This window comes from Anguilla rostrata, chromosome 6 (genome assembly GCF_018555375.3).
Source record: "Anguilla rostrata isolate EN2019 chromosome 6, ASM1855537v3, whole genome shotgun sequence".
NCBI lineage: Eukaryota > Metazoa > Chordata > Actinopteri > Anguilliformes > Anguillidae > Anguilla > Anguilla rostrata.
In genome coordinates, this window is record NC_057938.1 from 11,010,216 (window position 1) to 11,022,587 (window position 12,372).

At 40.7% G+C, this 12,372-nt stretch overlaps 1 protein-coding gene across 10 annotated transcripts in view; it reads left to right on the forward strand.

Annotated features, from left to right (window-relative positions):
• Positions 1 to 12,372, forward strand: part of LOC135256511 (lipoma-preferred partner homolog) — a 126,024-nt gene that overhangs the window by 738 nt on the left and 112,914 nt on the right. For 7 of the 10 annotated variants that reach the window (XM_064338336.1, XM_064338341.1, XM_064338337.1 and 4 more), the window contains one exon: positions 4,193 to 4,285. The exons of 2 other annotated variants lie outside the window; for them this stretch is intronic. The gene's annotated coding sequence lies outside the window, so the exon portion shown is untranslated. Of the gene's footprint in view, positions 1 to 4,192; positions 4,286 to 10,963; positions 11,044 to 12,372 lie in introns of those variants that run through there. One more of the 10 variants, XM_064338339.1, reaches the window with a different exon arrangement.

A 12,372-nucleotide genomic window follows, 5' to 3' on the forward strand; every position in this document is an offset into this window, starting at 1 on the left:
GCAAGTTGTCTATGTTTATGACAAATCCTTTCTTGTTTACGTTACAGTGGGTGCTAGCTCGCTAACTTCGTCCATGTGTCACAGGAATTGAACTTCTGCAGCTTGTAGCTAATACTTAGCCAGCGTTGCTGCAGTTACTTTTCCTCAGCCCATCGTAATTGTTTAACGTTCTCATTCACATTTAGAAACGTTGCATGCTTACATTTATTGCCGTGGTATCCCTTAAACATATCATATTAACACTCTCTAGTAATTACTCATTACTGCCAATGTAAGACCTTTACAGAAGCTATAGCTAACGTTATATTTTTTTTGTTCTGAGGAATGGCAAGCGTCAAAAATGTATTTTAATTGTTTGGGATCTGTATCTGTATCTACTGTTGACGTAGCAACTCAATATTGCACAAGATATTATGTCCATATAAAAAAACGGAGTGGTCTAAATTTAGCTAACCAATTAGCTGAGTGTTTCAGCTATCTGGTGTGGTGTTTCAGGTATAAATTGGCAGTTTAACAAAAAGGAAACTTGTAGGATTAGGCTACTGGTCGCGTGTATTGTACTGTATTGCTCTTTCCAGGGGTTCTTCAGGAATGCATTGCACGCATAAATTCCGTTCCTTCAGAATGTGTTAGCACAAAAGACGACACATTTATTTCCTGTTTCCCAGCGTTATCTTGGCATTGAAAAGCTTCAAGTTAGTTTTTGAAACAACTTTGTCTTTACTTTAAACTGCCTCTATTTGCTAAGACAGTTCCATTTCAGCTCCCATATACATGGTTACAACCACAGTGCTCCACCCTGGAATTGAAAATCAGACGCCTGAGTCACAAGCCACAATTTACACTCCTGCTTTACCTTAGTGCAAAGTGCCTTTTGAAGAATGATGTGCCTGATAACTATCCTGTGTTTTATTTAACCAGCTTGAATGTGATGGCTCAATTCAGCTGAAAAGTATGTCCAAATATCCTGCAAGGTTAAATTCCTTAAATTCCATCGTTCTGACTACAGTTCAGTTTGAGCTAAGAGGCATTCTTTTTTTGCTCAACTTACCTTGTTGCATATAGTTTTAATGCAGTCCTTGTCTGTGTGACAGCCAGGATCACTGCACTGACCTCCCCTTTAATGTAGCATGTGCCCATACTCCTGACTCATTGGCACACTTTGTATCTCTGAATACCAGTGAGGACAACAGGTGTTTTGAGTTGTTGGAGAGCTTTAGCCACATGTCATAGATAGAAACTGAATGCTAGTCTCCCTTTCCACAACGTGGTGGCATTACCACGGTGTACAACTACGTGGTTTTTCTGCATGTGCTGGCTTAATTTACTAGTTGGACAAAGTTACCTTTTTATCAAGATGGCCATTTACACATACACATACTGTCCCAATAGACCGAATTAGCACTGAATTATCAATCTCCATGTAAACAATTCTAAGCTTTTTTGCTCATATTTTCAACTGAAGTCAGAATACTTAGCTAGCGGCTTAGATGTTATGATACAACAAGCTAGCTGGCTTACTGAGCTTAGTTGACCAGCTAGCTACTTCTAGCACGTCCAATACAAGCACAAGCATAGTGTTTTTTGTGAAGCAACTCTGTTCAATTAATGAAAAAAATTTTCTTTTAGTTTTAAAACAAACATGTTTAAAAAACAAAAACAAAAAACAAAAAAACCCAATTTCACAGTCTTCCTCCCTATTTGGAACTGGCAATTGAATTTCTAGGCTTGTCTCTTCACTTCAACTTCCTTCATCTATTCAGCACAGCATGCCATGTATTCATGTCTCTGTCAGTTGTTCTATTATTATAACTGAACTCTTTCATCCTGGCCAACTCTGATCTCTGTACAGCTTATGAAAGGGACAACCAGGTGGGCGGGGGGTAGACTGGGTGGGGTAGGCAGTGCTGCTTGTAGATACTTTATATGCATTTGAATGATGGCATATACGTTCTGCCCACTCCGTAACATGGAATTGAAGATTGTCAGTAAAGGTGTCTAATTTGTATCTATTTTTTTGGCTATGTCAATATAACAGATAGAGAACATGTTTCCAGTGCTCCAGAGTTCAATGGTGGTGCGCTTTACACCACTCCAGCTGACGCTTGGCATTGCGCATGGGTGATCTTGTGTGTGGCTGCTTGGCCATGGGCACTCATTTTATGAAGCTCCCAACGAACGGTTCTTGTGTTAACATTGCTTCCAGAGGCAGTCTGGGACTGGATAGTGAGAGTTGTAACTGAGGACAGATGATTTTTGTGCACTACGCGCTGCACATGGTGGTCCTGTTCTGTGAGCTTGTGTTGCCTACTGCTTCGTGGCTGAGCTGTTGCTACTCCTAGACGTTTCCACTTCAGAGTAACAGCACTTATGGTTGACCAGGGCAGCAATTTGACAAACTGACTTGATGGAATGGTGGCACCCTATGACAGCACCATGGTGAAAATCACTGAGCTCTTCAGTATGACCAATTCTACTGCCAATATTTGTCTATGGAGATTATATGGCTCTATACTTGATTTATTGCACCTGTTAGCAATGGGCGTGGCTGAAGTAGCCAAACCCACTAATTAGAAGGGGCGCCCACATACTTTTGGCCATGTAGTGTGTAATAGCAGATCTGTTTGTCTTCCACGTATTAGCTACGTTACGCATCACAGAAGTAACTTTCTGGTGTAGTGATCCGTCAGTCAAATTTGTCGCCATACAAACAACAATTTTTCAGCTTAATTTAATGAAAAACCTTGATTTAAAAGAATTGGTCTAATATCTTCGGGGGATGCCGTTATTTGGTGCTTACCCTTTAATCCTCATGAGTGTTTTCATTGATCACTTGTGTTTGATTCCTTAAAATAGGGCCCTGAGTCTTGCCATGAAAAATAATCTTCCTTATAGTATTAAGGGAAGGGGATGCATTAGTTTAGTCCCCTAGCTAACATTAGTAACCATTGTGGTGACCATAACACTCAAATTCAGTGGCAAACCAGTGGAACCCTCAGTGGCCAGTAGCCCAGTAAATAGCACACTGCTAGCTGTTGGGTTACTTGGGCAGGAAGGGTTTAATTCGGCAGGATTTCCTTGTCTAGTTGCACAGCATTCAGTCTGCCTGCACCAGCTGTGTATGAAGTCTGCTCCTCTGATGTAATGAAAGCAGAGCTCAGATGGTACTGGTAGACCGTGGAGTGAGTAAGTGCTGGGTGGTAGCATATGCATGTAAATTAGGAGAAAAAAACTCAGGGGTTGAAGAGAACTGGATTTACAGCCTGAATTTGGGAGCTTCGTTCCCCAGTGGATACAATGTCATTGTGCACTTGGAAAAAGTTACTTAACCCCGAGGGCTTCCGTTTGGCAAAATATCCTTGTTTACGAATGAATCACAAGTAAAATGACAGTTAGGCCTATATAAGATGAGATCTTTTAAGCAACTTAACTAATAAAATATGTAATTTATTTCATTTTTTTGCATTTTCTTCCTGTCAAACCTGTCTGGGACCAGAAGCAGCTCCACCTTATTTGCAAGACACAGGAGTCTGTCCTTAGGCACCCCCAGGCACTACAGACCCCCTACTATTGGCATTCAAAACTATTAACTGAGGGCTGAATTAAGTTGTACTCTCTTGCAAAAGTTCTTGCATGTTTTTCTTATTTCGTTTTATTTACATTTTTTCATATGTTGACCTTTTGTAGTTCTTTAGTGGTCTGTTTAAAATGATATAATGTATGGTTTATAGCTTCAAGAATACGAATATGCACAACAAGCCACAAATCTTTCTTGCTACAAATGCTGTTCTCAAGCATTCCACCCCACGGCTCATTTACTATTTAAGGGGTAGGGACCACTAATGAATACTGCCCTTTGAGGAGAATGCCTTTATTGCCAGGAGCCGAAAAAGAGTTTAGATGGCATGAATGTATGTGAATAAAGAATGTTGATAAATGAAACTGTGAGAATTGCTATAAAATCTGAAAGGTTTGTCACAGAATTTAAACTCTCAAACTGCTATTGTTTCCGTGTTCTACTGGATTCTGTGTTGCGGTTGTGTCCGTAACATGTGAATCGTGCATTCTTAATGTCCGTAGCTCTGTAATGCCAATGACAGCCTGTGCGAACGAGAAAACGGTTTTGAAGGTTTTGGCGAGAATCCTGTCTGACTGAATTGAACATTGAACAAAATTTGTTTGTTTGTTCTAGGCTCTTATGAGCATAGGATCCCTCCAGAGGAGACGAGAGGAATCGAGGGCTCTTTTTTTTGCCAGTGTGTGCCCAGACCCACAGAGACAACCGGTAAGGAGCCCAGCGTGAACCGGCCTGGTAGAACTTAGGCTCACACTTGCAGGCATTCAGTGAATTTCCCTGGCTCTTTTTCCTTTACTTTGAGTTCTGGATTCTTTGATATTCTTTCCACAATATTTTCTTCTGTTTCAATTACTGCCAGAATCATTATTTTGTTTAAATCGTGAAAAGTAACAAAATAATGCTTTCTTACGTTTACTCCTCAAACTGAAGAATAAAGGACTTTCGTGGGTTGGGTTGATTGCCTTGCTTATTATGCTCACAGGAACTTGGAACTTGAATTTTGGGAAAACACCCCTCTTTCAAGCTATACTTAACCATTTGGCAAACTATTAGTTATTCACCAATGCTAAAAATACTGTTGCCAGTACATGAATTGCCAGCCAGGGTAGTCATGTTTTCATTTGTTCAAAAATGGGTGGCCGGACAGGGTCCAAGTAGACAGAATCATTCACTTAAACATGCCTACCAGAAATGTAAAGGACTGAAAACTTTAGTGCTTTGTGGTCCTTATGAAGGAATCACTACAGCTGCAGTGTAAAAGCTTGTGTAAACTCTGAAGTCTTCTTAGTAGATGTCACAAGTCAACAGCTGAGAGGCTAGTACAGCAGTTCAATGCGGCATGGGACGTGGTACATGCAGAATCATTCTAAAATGGGGAAGGAGTAAGAGTGGATTAAGGGGTCCTTGTATTTTTGACACGTTAGGTGACATAGTTACACTGTTGGGTACCCTTCCACTAGCTCACAATAGCCAAACAACGCTACTCTTTTTTTGTACTTGTCACAAGGGGGCCAGTCCTTGTTCTCTTTCAGTCCAATTGCCTCTGTGTTTGTCTGGAGCGTCTGTCGTTTCTCATGCTCCATGTCTCAGGCAGGTAGTCCCTGGCCTGGGAATGTGGGAGAGGCACTTGGTGTTTCATGCCAGCCTGAAACCTCGGTTGCATAATTGGATCAGTCACTGGGCTCGTTCACTGCCGGTGGCCTAGTGGTCAAGACCGTCGGTGTTGTGCTACTTAGAGAGAACCAGGGATTTGACAGGTCTGAAGCACTCCAAGAACAGGGTCATGTGACCCTACTCTAAGTGATAGGTAGAGATCCGAAGCCTCTCAGAAGGGGCTTGAGTCTGGCCTGTCAAACGGACGGATGCCGTGGCTGCCTTTCACTGCAGTCTGAGTCAGAAGTGGTGTCATCTACATCTGTCTCTTCTTATTTCCCAGTGCATTTATATCATCAGAATTAACCACATAGCAGCAACCAGACCTGCGTGGATGAACCCTGTCAGGAACTGAAATGGTTAATGGTACTGTTTGTCTTTATGAACCAATGCATCATGTAAGTAAGGCTAAACATTCACACCCAAATTATGTTAAGGCAATGTACAAAGAAGTTAATGTATCGTTTTATTCAGTTTGGGGGGTGTTTTTTTATGTACTATTTGATTCTGCTGTAATAGTTCTACTATAAAAATTCCATTCATGGAAGTAAAAGTGCTTTTCTCAGTATGTAGTGTGGGATATTATCAGATCACAGAATTTAAGCTTTAAACATGATTGAGTGTCTTTAATGCTTAAAATTTACTTTACCGCCTTACCTCTACTGTACACCTATTCAGATATACTTATGAAAACACAACTATAAATAAATACATTTTTGTTATTTTTGGAGCATGAATGTGTCTTGGAGAAACCTGATTATGTAACACTTAATTTCACAAAGGTTGTGTCAATATTTAACACAGTTACACAAACAAGCACTTGCTCTTGGCTGAGAGTCTTATGCAACAGCAAACCCTTCATTTCATACAGAGCTCCTCCTGTGGCTGGGTATAATGGCATTAAAATATTCAATTCTGTTGGGAAACGTATTTTTAAACCCCTTATGGCACAAAAAAAAGGCAGCGGCATTTAATCCGAGTTTAACAAGAGGTCAGGTCACGCTTTGTGTCTGGATATAGGCCTAACTGTTACTTCCAACCAGACACAATCCCCGTGCAGTCGCACCTGACTGTATGAAGAGGAGGAAGGAAACTCGCGGCAACACACGGCTTAAAGCCGGCGAGAATATTCGCTTCGTTTAACTTTAAGATAATTTTTGGTGTGTAATCACCACGAGTGCAGAGGTCAGTTTTGATTTGGGAACGGAGTCCCGCAAGGATACGAAGGATAAGGCGGATCTTATTTCTGTGCTGCCTGTGTGTGTGTGTGTGTGTGTGTGTGTGTGTGGTTGACTGGGTGTGAACGTGTGTGTATTTGTGATGAGATAATTTACGATCGGGAGCTCAAGGGGTTGTCAGGAAAACCCTGAAGCAGTTAAACCCTAACCTGAGCCCATTCCCAGGCCGGCTTCTCTCGTGCAACAGCGCCCGAGGCCTATTTAATTATGTTTCTATTTTAATCGCTAAAAGTAGTTAGACGAGCTTCTCTGACACCAAAATCGTGGACGGTACGTGATTATTATGTAAACTGCCCTTCTTTGCTGTTCAAGAAGAAGTAGGATATAATTTTTGGCCTGCTTCCCTTTCACCTTGAACCAGAATAAAATAGCTCCTTCATAAATGTGGAAACAGTTTCTTCATCATCGTCTCCATTTAATTAGCAGCCGTTCATTAGGAAGTGTCTGCCTTCCCCTGCAGTTGTATTTAGGCTAAAATGATGGTGAATAAATTTGACTGTAGATACTTATAATGCTGTTTGACTGCTCCTATCGCAGTGCATTGCTATGTATTCTGCAATTATTTACTTTCTGTAATGACATACGACAAGCTATAGAAGAAGCCTCTCAGTAGCTCTAAGAATCCACACTCCCTGCTCCCCACTTCTCTTGTGAATCCGTGGCATACATTTAGTCTGTTACAGTACCACCATGGTATCACTGTTGTGAGCATGTCACTCTTGTTTCAGAATTGTAATGTTGGCATAATGTGCCCTTGGCTGTACTGCTGATGGTCACTAGGGCCACCAGTTGTTCTATGTCACATGACCTGCAGAGATTTCAACTCGTATTTCGGTTGTTATCCTCCAGGGGTCCCTGTATGCACCTGAATGGCACAAGCAAGTGATTAATTATACTATTGAGTGTCTTATTCAGATTTTTATAAAAACAATTTGTTGACTTAATATGGGGCGAGCGGAAGTAAAGAAAGTGAACATGGCTGAAACGTCAATGGCAGCAGTATCAGCCTGGCACATTGCCCGGAGACGGATTTCATTTATTTTGCACAACTTGCAATTTAATTATAAATTACTCAAAGAGAAAAACGGGAGACTGACAGTTAAAAACAAACAGACATCAATTATGGCGGTGAGGGAGAATCGTTTGTCAGCAGGGGACGGCCCAAAGTGATGGCTGGGTGTCGTTCAAGATTTAGCAGATGCGTTCTGAAGTGCAAATGGTCCCGTGGAAAAAGCAGATGATCCCAAATTGCGTGTAGTTTCAAACACGCATGTAACGAGCGGCGGTGCCGTTCCATCAGTTCGGCGGCTTTGAAGTGTGTGCCGCAGCCGGCTGCTTTGTTTTTGTTGTTTTTGCTTACGTGGAAAAAAAACCCCATACAAATATGTAGCCTTTCTGGCACGTGTGTGTTGTGTCAACATATCGTCCCATAATATCTGCCATAATTGTGCCCCTGTACTTGGCATAATTCAGAATGAAAGAACTGAGCAAAAGAAAACAAAAACATATATGCGGTCACGGACAAATCAACAGATCAAGAAGTTATGTTTGGATGTTTCATTTTTTCTTCTAGGATGAACAGAAATGAATATAATGTGTTACGGCTCAGCAGATGCACATTACAGACACAATGACAAAGCACCAATGCCTCAGTACTTTAAGTCAAATTGCACATAACTCACAACGTATTACAACCCTGATCAACTCAAAAAGGAGCCATGTTTCTGTCAGCCAGCTCATCTGAGCGTCTGTCTGCCTGCATGTCTGTCTCCGCCCTGCTTAGATATCCTGCTAGAAGGCCCACTTATCCTCACCTCTGGCCTCTCAGTGGAGTCTGTCACCACTGTCTTCCCCCATGACGAACATATCTGGATTCCCTGCTTTTTAGCCTTTGTTCGAGAAACCGAATTTGTGCTTTCTGTGAACCAACCAAGGATTGGCTTAGGTTGTCATTCCCCCCCCCCCCCCCCGCCCCCATTTAATGAATTTATTTTTGATTTAAGCATGATTTGTTATACCGGTTCATTATTTGTATCAGTGTTTAAGTTTTTGTTTTTAAGTCACTCTGGTGATTACAGTTTTTGCAGTTGATGCAGAGCTCTGGCTCCCAGCCTTACCGTCTGATGACCCTTTGCAGTCAGAGAAAAGTTAAGCATTTGATAAATGTGCCATTCCTCTTCGTTTGGTCTCTAAAATACTTTTATCCTCCCGTAAAGAACAGCAAGTTCAAGAGCAGCTCCTCAACGGACAAAAAAAAAAATTGGCAAACGCACACTTTTGGAAGATAATTTGTCATGACATCCAGAGTTGTAAAGGGGTAAAGGAGCTGAAAGTGTACTTTGAAGCAGCATCTTGAAAACCATTACGCCTCTTTTGCGTGAGCATGTTGGATGTTTGCTCATTATTTCTATTGTTGTTGAAAGCGGAAAGAAAAAATGCCCCACAAGAAATGTTGGAATCGCAGGGTGAGCAATCATCCAGAATACTTGAAAAGGACACAGGGTGAATGTTATTGAACATTGGGTTTCTGAGGGAACTCGCGCTGTTTCATCAGAATCATAGAAATCCACCGTGTGTGGGCTTGCTTTGTTTTATCCTTGTGATACTTGGAAGACTAAGAATCTGAGAGGCCATACCTTCAGCTTTATAACAAGATTCTGTATCCGCAGTGAATCCTTATTGAAATATAACTAAGATTTAATTATTGTTATATTATCCATATTTTTCCTTGTAATATTATTCAGGGTCTGAATGTGATTATGACTTGGACAAAAGTTAATATACTTAACTTATTATTGTAAATTTGAATACTGTATTTTCACAAGCTATGGGGCAGATTTCTGTGCTCTGTGTTTTTATGTTGATCTCATAGAAAAATAGGTGCTTTGCCATCTACATATCTCACTTTATTAACAGAAGCCCATAATTCCTATGGCATGAAAATTTGAAATTTTATTAAAGGAAGTTTGTAGAACTACGTGTATGTTCTGTTGTGTGTCTCTAAGTAAAGCTGTATACCTAAACCGAAATTACCCCTTTAAATTAGTGATGGATAAATAAAAAAATATATAAAATAAAATAGAAATCTAGGTAGAACAACATATGTTCTCATCAGTTAGTCATCTTATCTGCCATGTGTCAGACATTCACCAGTTTGAATCAATCATAGTGTTTTTCTGTGGAGTGCAAGGTCTTTAAATTGGTTCAGGCAAATTGGTGATTGACACCTCATTGAAGCTCCACCCATTCCAGGAATCATTGAGCCTTGTTCCCATCACTACTTAAAATGTTGCCAAAACATTGATTCAGAATTTAATCATCAAAAAGATAGAATTAAGGCAGATAGAGTTTGCAAGGCAGCAACTTGCTCTGAAACATTCATTATTCTCTTAGTAATTAATGGATTACATTATACTCTGGTATATGTTTAGATTGATTAGTATAGCTTTTGAACTCAAGTATTATAAGCAAGGAAGTGGCAAAATGTCTGAATTTGTCTCCATATAAAGTGTGTGACCGTTGATGGGTCCTCTGGTGTGTCATTGACTCACAGTTTTGGTGCTGATTCATGGCTATGACTTGCTGGTATGGCCCTGATCTCTTAAGTTTCCGGGAGGAAGCTATTTTTTTTAAAGAGCTGTTGCTGATAACAGTGTGTCCTCAAAAACCTGATCATGGCCTATTGAACCTTATTTACTGTTGTCTTGGTGACCAATGCTATTAGGAAGATGTCTTTTCTGATCCATTTCCGGTCTTGATGACATTGTAAGAATGTCCATAGTTTGGCTAAATTCATGCAGGTGGCTATATGGTCAGGGCCTAGCAGGGCTGCTAGCCTCTGTGTCAGACAGCTCTGACTCTGGCTGTGTGAGGGCAAACTGAATAATGTGGTTTTGCTGGTCTGTGTATTTGGATAAATATGATGAAAGGCAAGCCGATATCTGTATTTGGGACTACGTTGACTGTTGACTGGGTGTTGGCACTGTTTGCTTTTTGTCCTTGTGTGTGTGTGTGTGTGTGTGTGTGTGTATTTCTTCATGCCAGGAAAATGCATACATGCATGTGCCACTCTGACCAGAGCCACAGAAGTCAAACACGTTGACATGCAGCCCCGACCAACGGCTCTGAATTGCCCTGAAAACTCTCATTGAAATTTACATTGATTTTGCATGGTTGTTGAGTTCTTCTTCCTTTTTTAAACGTTGTACCTCCAAGACACAGCCCAGCCAACCTGGCTATTTCGCAAATAGCTGTCTGTCATTTTTGTTGTTATTCACCAAAGATGCCATAAACCAAATATTTGGCAGTTCTGCGACATGGGCACAAAGAAATTCAATCTTTTTAAAAAGAATAATAATAAAGGAAAAAGGGAAGTTTGGTGCAAAAGCGACACAATCTTCTCCATTGTGTCCATATATGGAAATGTTCATTTCTTGATGATTGCAGAAGGAGAGTGGGTGAGGGGATGTGAGTCACTCTACAGTAAAAAGCAATGTATAAGGCCCCTGAGTATGTCATCTGGATTACACACCCAGAAACCAAGAGAAACCTTCTCTTCCAAAAGCTGCAGGCCAAGTAAGTAACTTGTAAGAGACAGCCTAATTGAATAATGTGATTGTGTATTACTACGCCAAAAGGGGTCTATGCTTTTGTCCAGGCACTGGGCTGAAAAGCAGTTTCATTGGTTTTCCCCATTTCTCAGGTTAGGTAGCAGTATATCATTAGTCTGCTGTCTCTTAGCCATCAATGCACATCTCTGAGAACATGAAAACTAACCATTTGCTTTGATTGTCTGTCGTCTGCATTTTATTCATAACAGAATTTAAGCATTTAAATTGAGTGTGACTGACAGGTGCACCAGATGGGTTTATGTTCATGACCCAGTGCTGAACCAGGTTATTTTCCCTCTATGTGAGGAAAAAGGTGTAATCCTTTAGCTTGTTGGAAATAGGCACCGGAAATGTGATTATCTGGAGGTGTGGAATGATGTGTGGCTCAAATGAAATCTTGACTGAATGGCCATGCAGCACAGAAAGTTGACAGCGATCTTTATCACTGCGCAGGAAGAAAGCTTTCATCAAGGATATCCTTCAAAAAACATTGCAAACCGCAACTTCTGAGGGACACGGTAGTACCGGAAGTCCAAAGGGCACTGAGAACAGTTTTGAATTCTTTGAATTCTGAAATTCTTTCTTTTAAACCCGACTTATCTTGGACGCAGATTATTTGAAAGGTTTTCTCAAACACATATTATTTATGGTCTCAGGTCGTTGGGTTCATCTCTTTCACCACTGGCAGTAAAAAATGTATGAATGTTTTGTGAATTGATGGTATTTTGTTTTAAGAGATATGGCACATTGTCTTTACCGATACATTATGCTGTAATGTTTCAATTAAGTGGTTTTTAGCAAGCTGCTCCTTTTAATGTCAGAGTGATTTCTTATGACCCAGCTGTTTTTTTTTGCTCTTTGCTTTTGTGCAGTCAGACTGTGCTACACATAAAATATAAAGCGTTGTGTTATTAAGAGACAGTTCTCCACTATAAAAAACAGGAAGCTCATACCTGGGTATAAAAATATAACATTTGAAATTCTTACTGTGTGAGCTTAATACCTTTGAACAAGATGGATGCAAGCCTGATGTTTACCAGTGGGATGAGCTTGAGAAGTTCTGCAGCAGTTAGTGTATGACAGGCAAAACATGCTGTACAGATATGCACTTTATAAGCAGTCCCTGATTAACTGTCAAAATGTAGTCCAAAACTACATTTGGGCTATCTATGTATGAAGTCTGGAATGTTCTTTTTTAGGTTTGTGAAAGCCATGGAAACCAGTTGTCTCTGGAGCCCTGTGCGGTTACATTCTGATTTACGGTGACTCCACCCCCCCCCCCCCCCCCCCACCC